Source organism: Rousettus aegyptiacus, unplaced genomic scaffold (assembly GCF_014176215.1).
Source record: "Rousettus aegyptiacus isolate mRouAeg1 unplaced genomic scaffold, mRouAeg1.p scaffold_m13_p_3, whole genome shotgun sequence".
Classification (NCBI taxonomy): Eukaryota; Metazoa; Chordata; class Mammalia; order Chiroptera; family Pteropodidae; genus Rousettus; species Rousettus aegyptiacus.
In genome coordinates, this window is record NW_023416306.1 from 77151809 (window position 1) to 77164937 (window position 13129).

At 42.4% G+C, this 13129-nt stretch overlaps 1 protein-coding gene and 1 pseudogene across 1 annotated transcript in view; one reads left to right on the forward strand and one right to left on the reverse strand.

Annotated features, from left to right (window-relative positions):
- Window positions 1-13129, reverse strand: part of ROR2 (receptor tyrosine kinase like orphan receptor 2) — a 202070-nt gene that overhangs the window by 147053 nt on the left and 41888 nt on the right. The gene's annotated exons all lie outside the window — the stretch shown is intronic.
- LOC118601197 lies at window positions 7733-7851 on the forward strand (annotated as a pseudogene).

Sequence of the window (13129 nt, forward strand, 5' to 3'; positions counted from 1 at the left end):
ACAATCTCCAATTCTTGGCACAAGACACATTAGTCAGAAGAAGGAAATCTTCTAGACTTTTAACAGCCAATTATTCAAAGGTTTCTGGGTCCATTTGTTTTTCAGGTTTGGAAATATCCTAATTTGGTATGTGCTATTTCAGACATATCCAAAAAAAGTAAATGAACAATACAACAGCCAACTGAAAGCGCTAATCCTTTCTCAATCCCTCTCCAAAGGTCCCCACTATTCTGAATTAATCTTAATTGAGTATTCCCATACATAGCTTTATGCTTCTACCACAAATGTGTTGATTCCAAAGCAACCTACGAGATTGCTTTGCATAGGTTTAACCTTCACGTAAATAGTATCAGGTCATTTGTACCCTCATGACTGGCTTTTCTTGCTCAAGTTATATTGTGAAAGCCATCCACCTGGCACCTGTGACTCCACTCAATCCACAGCACAGTTTTTTTATGAGCATCCACTGTGGTTTCCTCGTGCCCTGTGTGAGGGAGTCTCTGAAATGTGCTTGGAAGTGGGACTATAAGGTAGAGAGGCAGGATTCAACTTTCCCACACCAGGCTCAGCTATATAAGAGTGTAGGCATACCAAATAACTCCCTCCAGCTGCTTCTCCTCTCTGTAGTCTGACTTCTGTATCTGTGAGCCTGATGGGGACAAAGCAGTATTTCCTCAGGCTTTTCACTTGTATTTTCCAGTTCATGAGTCTTAGGAAGGTTTCCTACAGGTGAAGCTGCCTATTTATATTTCTGAGTTCCACTTATTTACATGGAGGCAAGCATGGATGGTCACACAGACTTAAAGGTACAGACAATGGACCTGAAACCTACTAACCCATGGAAGGAAGCAATACTAACTACATCAGACAGCACTGTGTGCAGGAAAATGCCCGATGATCGTCACCACCTCCTTCACTGACATTCATGCATCCTGCGAGAATCCATACAACACTGATTCTACTAGCTCTCTCACCAGCTAATGACAGATACTCCTAAAGCTCTCTTAGCTCATCCTCTCCATCTGCACATGCACAAGCGTGGTAGGATTGGGATGAGGTAAAACAAAAGTAAACACTTCTCCCGTCCTGCCGAGGCATCCTGAACCACTCTGCTTTCAAAAGCTGATCAAGGCCAAGGCCACTGCTCAGAAATGACAGAACCAAATGTGTGTCTGACAAAGCGTACCCAGGCCAAATTAATCAGGAGAAACCAGGGGCCGCCCGGAGAAAAGCGGCCATGGCCTAGGCTGCACCCTGCACTGAAAAGGGCCTCCGAGCTGCCAAACCACTCTGGTTTCCAGCTTGGAGAGTGCTGTGGGCGCCCGCCAAGTCCTTTCCTTGCTGTTACTCACCCACAGGGCTGCCCACCAAGTGGCCTGGTGGGGTTCTTTTTAACATTTATGGCTCTGTTTTTCTTTGTTTTCTAACTGGGTCTGAACTCTTGGAAGAAATAAAACAATCACAGGATAACTCCATTTGGAAGAAAGGTCATTTAATTAAAGAGATATTGGGGGCTTTATTCTCCCATGCCTGGCCAACACCGTATGAACCTTGGTGCCCACTCAACTAGATTGGTGGAATGACTCAACACTCCAAGCACTGACTGAGCACCAACGCCTGGTACTGAGAGCCCCTGCCTACAGAGCTGAGGCTGCCCAATGTGGGTGCACACCCAAGCCCTTAGGGGCCCCAGGCACAACTACTGGGCCACTGCATAGGTAGATACACTATGGAGGCCTCCATATCAAATTTGTATCATAAAAGTCACTTCACAGGAACTGAGAATAAATGTCCTGACATGTACCTGACATGCTTGGGAGTCTCTGGGTCAGGAAGCCTCAGTTCTGGAGCTGCTGCCCTCCCTCTGAGGAGCTGGGTAGGTCCCCACCTCTCCGAGATGCCGCCTAACTGTGCACAGTGCATGGGGTGGACGAGAAGACCAGCTTACTAAAATACGCCAGAGCCAAGGTCACACTCTAAAACTCAGCTTGGAACACCCTAACTCCCTAAAACTGAACCAAGAGACCTGGCTTTAGAAAAGTTGACTAGGAAATTTCTTGAGATCCAAAAAATTATTGGTCAACTTTAAAATACATCTCGCCTCTTCAAGGAGCCTTCAGAGTGAGAAATGAAGTATTTTATGGCTGACTCACACAGGAAACCTCCTCGCCTAGAACACTGGATGCAATGCTGGGTTAGAGGAGTCACGTTTCTGCAGCCAAATGCTCCAGGGCCACCAGCCCAAAGCCAGGCAGGCAGGCCTGACTGCTCTGCTCCTACCCTGGCCATTTAGGACTGCACCTTGCCCCAGGTGGAGGGAGCGAGGTGTCTATTGGTCTTTTGATTATTGCAAATGGAAACAACCTCTTTTCCTCAGTTTTCTGGAAGAAAAGCCTGAAGAGAAAATCAGGGGCCAGAGAGGCCACGTCTGGGGATGCCAACAAAACTGGCAAGGACACACCTATAAGCAGAGACCACTCCCAAGGGCTGAACTCAGCCTCAAGCATGTAAACTCGAATCCCAGCTTCTGAAAACTTCTAGGAAACCCAGGCAGCCTTTCCTTCAGGACAGTGGAGCCAACTCTCTGCTCCCAGCACCGTTTCTTGCCATTCTCACAAACTCCTCTCTGACACACTGCTGGAACCAGCACCGGTTCCCCACGCCTCATCAGAGAGGATCCCAAATGCTCCAGCTTCCCAAAGTCCTGCCAGGGTTCCACAGGACCCCTGTGGATTGTTCTGCTCAACCCGAATCCAGATCTTTGGACTAAATTTGTAATTACAACTTACAGAACACACTTGGGCTTCGAAGGGCTAAAAAGATACCACATAAAGAATGCTGCTTAAAAATCAAGGTTCACACACACAGAGTCCATTAACATGATTCCATGGCTCTTCCAACAGAGAAAGGATCTCCTTTACCCAAAGAGTCATTTCCCCTGCATACTCTGGGGTAAACATTACAATCCCATGCATGGCACACACATTTAAAATAAGGGCTTAGAAGGAAATACTGGTACTGGCTGTCCCATGAATGTGACCTGGCAAGAAACATGCCCGGATTTCAGTGGTTCTGGAACAAAGCCCCTCGCCTCTCACAGCACAGAGTGAAAACTCCACCAGGCCCACTGGGGGTCTCACCAACCCAAACCCCATCAGCCAGGGCTCCTTTCTCCTGAACAAGAGACCACAGATTTCCAAGTGGAAGATTGTCTCAGAGAAAAAAGACACATCACTCGAAGATATCTCCACTATGAAATGATAATTTTCACATAAAGAATGCAGGAATCTTCTCCCACATAGCTTTTGTATTCATAAGAAGACTTCCCATACCAAGATTATAAACCTAACCTCTTACATGTACTTCCTTAACCTCTTAGATCAACCTTCCATATAAAATTTATTTTTGTGAATGGTGAGGGTAATGTTTCCCCACAGAATACCCAACAGCCCCGACATCTTTGCTGTATTAAGTGTTCGCACAGACAAGGCTTAATTTCTGAATTCTTTTGTTTTCTTATTTGGTTGTTGTATTAGTTTTCTAGAGCTGCCATAACAAAGTAACACAGCTGGGAGTTCTTAAAAGACAGAAGTGTACACTCTCACAGTCCTGGAGGCCAGAAGCCTGAGATCAAGGTGTGAGGGCTGGTTTTTCCTGAGCCCTCTCTCCTCAGCTTGCAGAGGGCTATTTTCTTCCTGCATCTTCACACAGTCTTCCCTGTGTGTCTGTGTTCTAATCTCCTCTTCTTAAAAGGACACCAGCCGTGTTGGCTTAGGGCCAGCCTAGTAACACCATTTATCTTAATTCCTTCTTTGAAGACCCTGCCTCCAAACACAGTCAGATTCTGAGGTACTAGGGTTTAGAACTTCAGCATATGAATTTGGTGGGGACACAATTCAGCCTATAGCAGTTATCTCTATTCCTATGTCAATACACAATACCAATCATTAGAGTCTCGGATTATGTTTTTACATCTAATAAGATAACCTCCCCACTTTTATTGTTTATTTTCAAAATGCTCTTGATCACTTTTAGGTTTGTAGTTCTACATGAATGTTAGAATCAGCTCATTGATTCTGATGAAAAAGCCTTTTGAAATTTTTATTAAAAATGCATTAAATTTATAGATTATTTAGTGGACTGACATTTGAACAAAACTGAGTCTCCCTTGATAGTAACAAGGCTTCTCATTTAATTTGGGTCTTCTTTTGGTATCTGTTAGTAAGTTTATGATTTTTGTCTCATGGATGTTACATACTTTTTGATAGACTTATTTATAGGTGTTTTACAGTTTTTGGGTTTGTTCTAATAGGTCACTCCTAATTCATCAGGAAGCTGATAGGTTTTCTATACAGACATACCTCATTTGATTGCACTTTGCTTTATTCCACTTCGCAAATACTACATTTTTTACAAATTGAAGGTTTATGGTAACCCTGAATCGAGGAAGTCTATCAGCACCATTTTCCAACAGCATCTTCTCACTTCATGTCTGTCACATTGTTAATTCCAGAAATATTTTAATTTTTTTCATTATCGTTATATTTATTATGATGATCTGTGATCAGTGATCTTTCATGTTACAACTGTAACTGTTTGGGGGCAATATAAGCCACACCTACATAAGGTGGCAAACTTAATTTATAAATGTTGTATGTGTTCTAACTGCTCCATTGACCCACTGATCCCACCTCTCTCCCTCTCCTCAGGCTTCTTTATTCCCACAGACACAACAATATTGAAATTAGGCCAAATAATAACTACAATGGCCTTTAAGTGTAAAAGTGAATGAAAGAGTCACACTGTCTTTCACTCTAAATTGAAAGCTAGAAATAATTAAGCTTGGTAAGGAAGGCATGGTAAAAGCCAGGACAGGCCAAAAGCTAGGCTTCTTACACCAAAAACCAAGTTGTGAATGCAAAAGAAAAGTTCTTGAAGGAAATTAAAAAATTCTACTCCAGTGAACACATACATGAATGATAAGAAAACAAATAGTCTTGTTGCTGATATGGAAAACATTTTAGTGGTCTGGATTGAAGATCAAACCAGCCACAACATCCCCTTAAGCTGAAGCCTAATCCAGAACAAGGCCCTCTTCAATTCTCTGAAGGGAGCTTCAGAAGAAAAGTCCGAAGCTAGCAGAGGTTGGTTCATGAGGTTTAAGGAAAGAAGCCATATCTATAATATGAAAGTACCAAGTGAAGCAGCAAGTGCCGATGCAGAAGTTATCCAGAAGGCCTAGCTGAGATAAAAAATGAAGATGTCTACATTAAACAACAGATTTGCAATGTAGATCAAAAAGCCTTACACTGGGAAAAAATGCCATCTACGACTTTATAGCTAGAGAGAAGTCAATGCCTGACTTCGAAGCTTCAAAGGGTAGGCTGACTCTCTTGTTAGGGGTTAATGCAGCTGGTGACTTTAAGTTAAATTTACTATTGCAAAAATCCTAGAACCTTTAACGATTATGCTAAACTGACTCTGCCTGTGCTCTAACTAGAACAACAAAGCCTAGATGACAGTACAGCTGTTTATAACACAGTTTGCTGAATATTATAGGCACAGTGCTGAGACCTATTGCTCAGAAAAAAAAGATTCCTTTCAAAATATTGCTTATGACAATGCACCTGGTCACCCAAGAGCTCTGATAGAGATGTACAACAAGATTGATGTTGTTTTCATGCCTGCAAATACAACATCCATTCTGCAGCCCATGGATCAAGGAGTGATTTTGACTTTCAAGTCTTATTATATAAGAAATACATTTCATAAGGTTATAGCTGCCATAGATAGTGATTCCTCTGATGAATCTGAGCAGAGTAAATTGACAAACTTTTAGAAATGATTCGCCATTCTAAATGTTATTAAGAACATTTGTGATTCATGGAAAGAGGTCAAAATATCAGCATCAACAGATGTTTGGAAGAACTTGATTCTAACCCTCATAGATGACTTCAAAGGGTTCAAGACTTCAGTAGAGTCACACTACACGATAGTAAACTATACTACAAAGCTACAGTAATCAAAACAGCATGGATACATTGATCAATGGAACAGAACAGAGAGCCCAGAAATAAATCCACGCCTATATGCTCACTTAATATATGACAAAGGAGGCAATGGGATAAAGACACTTTGTTCAGTAAATGGTGTTAGGAGAATTGGACAGATCCATGCAAAAAAAAAAAAAAGGAAAGAAAGAAACTGGACTACTTTCTTATACCATATATAAGAATAGACTCAAAATAGATTAAAGATTTAAATGTTAAAACCAGAAACCATAAAACTTCTAGAAGAAAACATAGATAGTAATCTCTCTGATATTGCTACTAGTAATTTATTTTCAAACATATCTCCTCAGGCAAGGGAAACAAAAGAAAAAATAAACAAATGGGACTACATCAAACTAAAAAGTTTTTGCACAGCAAAGGAAACCACCAGCAAAACAAAAAGACAATCAACTGAATGGGAGAAGATATTCACTTATAATACGTCTGATAAAAGATCAATATCCAAAATATATAAAGAACTCATACAACTCAACAACAACAAAAAATCAAACAATCCTATTAAAAATGAGAAGACCTGAACAGATACTTCTCCAAAGAGGAAATACAGATGGCCAATAGACATGTGAAAATATGCTCAAAGTCACTAATCATCAGAGAAATGCAAATTAAAACCACAATGAGATATCACTTCAAACCTGTCAGAATGACTATCATCAATAAATCAAAGAACAAGTGTTGGTGAGGATGTGGAGAAAAAGGAATCCTCATATACTGTTTGTGAGATTGCAAATTAGTACAGCCGCTATGGAAGAAAGTCTGGAGGTTACACAAAAAATTAAAAATGGATATACCTTTTGACCCAGTAACTGCACTTCTGGTATTTTTCCAAAGAAAACCAGAACAATAATTCATAAAAATCTATGCACCCCAATTTTCATGGTTGCACAATTTACAATAGCCAAGATATGGAAGCAACCTAAATTCCCATCAAAAGACAACTGGATAAAGAAGTTATGGTTCATATATACAATGGAATATTACTCAACCATTAAAAAAGCGAAATCCTACCATTTGCAATGATATGGATGGGCCTAGAGGTTATTATGCTGAGTGAAATAAGTCAAACAGAGAAAGATAAATTCCATGTGATTTCACTTATATGTGGAATCTAAGCAACAAAAAGAACAAACGAATCAAAAACAGACTCACAAATAAAGAGGACAATCTAGTGATGGCCAGAGGGGAGGAGGGTTGGCGGGCTAGGAGAAAGGGGTAAAGTGTTAAAGAAGTACAAATTAGTGGATAGTTGGTCACAGGGATGGGGAGCACGGCATAGGGAATGCAGTTAATATTAATGTAATGGCTAGGTACAGAACCAGAAGAGAGAAAGAGTAATCAGGGGGATTGTTTTATAAACTATATAAATGTCTAACCAATGTACTGTCTACTTGAAACTAATAATAAAATAAAATTATTAACAAAAAGAGTTCAGTGGAGGAAGTAACTACAGACATGGTGGAAAGAGAAAGAGAACTAGAACTAGAAGTGGAGCCTAAAGATATGACTGAATTGCCGCAATCTCATGATAAAACTTCAACGGATGATGAGTTGCTTCTTATGCATGAGCAAAAAAAAAGTAGTTTCTTGAGATAGAATCTAGTCCTGGTGAATATGCTGTGAAGAATGTTGAAATGGCAACAAAGGATTTAGAATATTACAAAGTCTACAGCCATGCTACCCCGAACAAGCCTGATCCCATCTGATCTCAGAAGCTAAGCAGGGTCAGGCCTAGTTAGTAGTTGGATGGAAGACCACCTAGGAAGACCAGGTGCTGTCGGCATGAAAAAAATAATAATAATAAAAGGGATTGTAAAATGACGAGGTCCTTGCAATCTGTGAGGTCAACCAAGGGTTGCCTCTCCTAAAAATGTTTTAAAAAACAGAATATTACATAAACTTAATAAATATAGCAGCGGCAGGGTTTAAGAGAACTGACTCCAATTTTGAAAGTTTTACTGTGAGTGAAATGCTATCAAACAGCATCGCGTGCTGCAGAGAAATCATTCCTAAAAGGAAGCGTCAATCAGCATGCCAAACTTCACTGTTTTCTTCTTTTAAGAAATTTCCACAGTCACCCCAACCTTTAGTAACAGTCACTGATATCAAGGCAAGACCCTCTACCAGCAAAAAGCTTATGACTCACTGAAGGCTCAAATAGTTAGCATTTTTTCACAATAAAGTATTTTTAATTAAAAAAAAATATATATTTTTTTTAAAGCATAATGCTATTGCGTACTTAGTAAACTATAGTATACTGTAAACATAACTTTTCAATGCAATAGGAAACCAAAAAATTCATGCGACTCACTTTATTGATATATTCTCTTTATTGTGGTGTTCTGGAACTGAACTCACAGTCCTTGAGGTATGCCTGTATTAACTCATATCCAATCACCTTGCTAAACACTCTCCTTAGTCTTAACGCTGTCAGTTGGTTCTCTTTAATTTTCCAGAGCAACATTTATATACCCTACACATAATGACAGCTTTCTCTCCTCTTTTCTAATTATCATGAGTCGGACTTCCAGAACAGCACTGCACAGTAACAATGACTGCAAACATCTGTGTCTTTTCTCTGACTGTCAAATCTTTTACTTGAAATGTAATACTCACTGTAGGTTACCAAAAGATTCCTTTTATTGAGTTAGTTAAGGCAATTTTTACTAATTTTTTCATCAGCAAAGAAATCTGAAATTTAGCACAAGCACATATGTACAGTATCTACTGAGATTATTTTTCCCTCTAACCTGTTAATGAGGATTATTTTTAAAATGCTTACTCATCCTAGAATTCCTAGGAAAAACACTTGTTATTATTACTCATTTAACGTATTGCCAGGTCTTCTTTGCTAAATTCTATATAGGATATTTTGCATCTGTGTTTTCAAGTGTTCAGAAGGTATCTGTGTTCAGTATATTTCCACTGCTGCATAACAAATTTCCACAAATTTAGAGGTTTAAAACAATAAAACTCATGATTAGCTTGCAGTTCTATAGACAAGAAGCTGAAGCGCAGCACAGAAGGTTTTCGGGTCAGGGTCTCACAGAGTGAAAATCGAGGTGTCAGCACAGTTGTGTTTCCTTTCCAGCGGCTCTGGATTCTCTTGGGTTATCTGAATTTGGTCATTTGCATCTGCAGGGCTGAGGCGCTCATTCCATTGCTGGCTGGTCAGCTAGAAGTCACTCTCAGCTTCTAGAAGCCACCCATGTTCCTTGCCACATGGCCCCTCCTTCTTCAAAGCCAGGAACACTCATCATCAAATTCTTCTCACAGTTTGACTCCTGACTTCCTATCTCTGACCTCTAGACCCAGGTGTGTTTCATGAGACAAGGCCAAGCCAGCAGGACAATCTCCCTTTCTGAAAGTCAATTGTGCCATATAATAGAACACCTAATGACGAAAGGGAAATCTATCATGGCCATAGGCCAGGGGGTGGAGAGGAAGCCTGGAGACACCCTGGCATCCTGCCCACCACCTGCAGAAGGTACAGAACAGCCTGGCCACGAGGCTAGTTGCCCAGAGCTGGGTTCCATCTTCTACCACTTCTGGCTTTCACCATGGGCAGGGTGTTCTTTAACATAAGACCAGATCACAGCATTCCTCTGCTCAAACAACTTCCAAAAGCTGTCCAGTGCACACAGAATATCTAACACCCCTACTGTGGCCTGCAAGGCCCTACTACTCTGGCCCTGCTCTGAGAACTCTGCAGGTTTGTTCCAGCCTCAGGGCCTTTGCACTGGCCATACCCTCTACCAGGAAAGTTCCTCCCTCCAACATTCCAGTATTTCTGTCCCTCATTTCTTACCTTCCTTTGTATGCTGTGCCTCAGGCTCATCTGATCTCTCCTGTCATCATAATATGTGTGTTTGCTCACTGACTGACACCAATTTTGGCTTAAATTACCACTAAACAGAAAAAAAACACATGACTTGAAAACCCTCACAGAGAACTCCATGCTCCAAATACACAACATTGGATGTCTGGAGGCACTTCCACTGATCAAGGAAAATTCTGTCCTTTCTGGTCCCTGCAGGAGACTCAAGTTATCTCTTCACTGAAAACTCTTCCTATCAAAAGCAATGACAACACCACAAGCTGACAAGCACTTAGAGTCAGAGGAACTCTTATTGCTGGAGGGAATGCAAATGGCACAGCCACTTTGGAAGACAGTTTGTCAGTTTCTTACAAAATAAAACAAACCCTTACCTTCAATCCAGCAATCATGCTCCCCGGTATTTAACCAAATGAACTCAAAACTTATGCTCAAACAAAACCCTGCACAGAGATGTTTATAGCAGCTTTGATCACAATCACCAAAAGTTGGAAGCAACCAAGGCATCTTTCAGTAGGTGAATGGGTAAATAAACTGTGACACATCCACTCAATGGAATATTATTCAGTGTTGAAAAGAAATGAGCTATCATACCATGAAAAGACATGGAGGAACCTCAAATGCAATATTACTAAGTGAATGTGACAGCTTCTATTTTTGACAAATGCTGAAGTTCAGTGTTGCAAGCCATAATAAAATCCAGAGTCCAAGAGAAATTAGGACTCATTATTGAAAAAATGTCCCCAAATCTGTTTGTCTTCCTCCCTCTAGAAGGAAAACCCAAGCAGTCTGTATCCTGTAGTCTGAAAGAAAAAAGGTGTATCAGGAGACCAATCAGGCCCCACCATGTCATCCTGGCTGCTGACTGTCTGGCAGAATCTTCTAGATCCAGCCTTGAACCCCCCTGCTTCCCCACAAATCTATCTCACCAAGTTTATCTTCAGAAACCTACTTCAAAACCAACAGAGTTTACTCTCTTCATATCTCCATCATGCCCCCATCTGGATTTTGTGTGGTAGACAGAACTGCGAATCACCAGGTGACTTTTCCTGCTCAGACCACTCTGTTTTCCACTTACTTTCTGTTTCCAGCTCCCATTCTAGAAACTGCCTCATTGGAATAAGGACTAGAATCACCAATAGCAGCCTGTCTGGCCCCTTAAATCAGGTGGAAAAATATCCATGTGTAATGTTGTAATCCTTTTTTAAATGACTTCTAAGGGTCCTTTCTTTATCCTTTAGGGCTTAAAACTGACTAAACAAAACAATGTTCTGTCCAAACCTGCATTTTTCTTATTACTTCCTAATCATTTTACCACCAACATAAAGGCCTGTTCTTTTCCAACACTGGGCTCTTTAATCACGCCTGACAGGGCTGCTTTCCGCTTGGCCAAGCCCCAGCAAACACCGCTGGGCAGCACTACCCTACCCTCCACGCCCTCCTCAGACCCTCTCCTAGGGTAACACAGCTCATCCGAAGAGAGAGCCAGGAGGGGAAGGAGAGGGGGCACCTCCACCCAGGAAAGCTCTTCTTCCCTATGGGTTAGATTTAGCATGGGAGCTGGGTACACATCGGCGGGAGGGCTCACTAGACCAGGGAGGCACTGTGGTCAGAATCAACACTCCCAAATTAAGTGGGAGGTCAGCGCTTGCAATCCCATTATACTTGAGTCAAGCTAATTTTAACATTAGCACCTAAAACTATACTACTTAATTTTCAAACTGCATCCAAATACGGTCTCTTGTGTGTGGTCAAAATAATCGCATGGGGAATCAGGGCAGACAGACAGTCACACCCATCTGTACAGAAAGAGGAAGGAACCGGGTCTCCTGGCATGCCCTTAGTTAGGTGCTGCCAAAGTCTAAGGGCTAACAAATGGCACAAAGGATCCCATGGCTGCCCCCCCACACACACACCCCAAGCAGTAACACAAACTTCATCACTTTAAGAAATTTCTATCAGATAAAAGCAGAAGTCAGACCAAGTCGTGCTCAGAACAAGGAGCAAAATTTTGAAGGCAGGAAGGCACTCCAGGTGGAGGGAAACCTCAGCCGCAGGTGTGGAGGCCAGGATGTGGGGTGAGCTTGGAAACCTGCAGTGAACAGACGACAGGCTTCCCAGGGCCCAGTGGTGGGGTATGGCTGGGTAGTCTTTGGACCCCACCAGAATGGGGCTCTGCAGGCTGGCTCGCTCAGAACCCCACCTCTCCTTCTAAATCAAGCACTCAAGGCCCAGGGATGTCCACTCCTAGGCTCAAGGAGGCCAGGTGGGAAACCTAGGGGCAGACCCAGTCAGGACACCCAGAGTCCCCTGAGGATGGGTCCACTTCTAAGAGGGGCACTATGTCTACATAGGTATTCTTGGATACAGAGGAAGTCACCAAGGGCCAGACTGAAGATGTCTAAAGACAGAGGGTGTATGACACACAGACCACACAGACATCCTAAAGGTTTGGTCCAGATCTCACCACAGTTAGGCCCCCAGGCCATTGGATGCCCTCCCCGGGCCTCACCATCATGGCCACCACCTCTGGAAAGGAAGTCTCAAATGACTATGTGCATTTAGTGAAGTAACCCATGTCCAGCACTTCTCTGAAAAAGGTCCATTCCAAACTTACTTCAAAGGAAGTGAGCTGCGGCATACTTAAAGATCCAAAGCAATGACAGTGGTCATCTGGCCAATATCAGGTGGCCAGCACTGTGCTGGTACTCGCCCCACATAACACTCCCCGTGAGGGGAGAAGTGGTGTTCTCTTTCACAGATGGATGCTAAGACCCAGGATATAAAATGACCCACCCAAAAACACACAGGAAGAGTGAAGATCCAAACCCCGAGAGGTACCATAGAGCCCACACTTAGGTTCACATCAAATTTACTGGGGTGTCATTCACACATATACCCATTTTTAGGGAATGACAAAAGCACTCACCTATGTTAGTGTCATACACAGTGCAGGGCTCCCTTCACCAAGGGGTCTGGGCCAGGGACCTACCATCAAAGAGGATCATCTCCTAGGCGCCCCTACAGGACTTCACAGGCCAGTCCATTCACAAGCTGAATAGACACCTTGTTGGGTGCAGTTCCTGCCTCCACCAAGGGTAGAGACCTGAGGCAGAGGAAGGAACCTGTAGAGCCACACATGAAAGGCGCCTGCCAGTGTCTCTGGCACTTTGTACCCAGCCCGGGGCCTTCAGGAGGCAGAAGAAAGCCTTAGACCCCAACATGC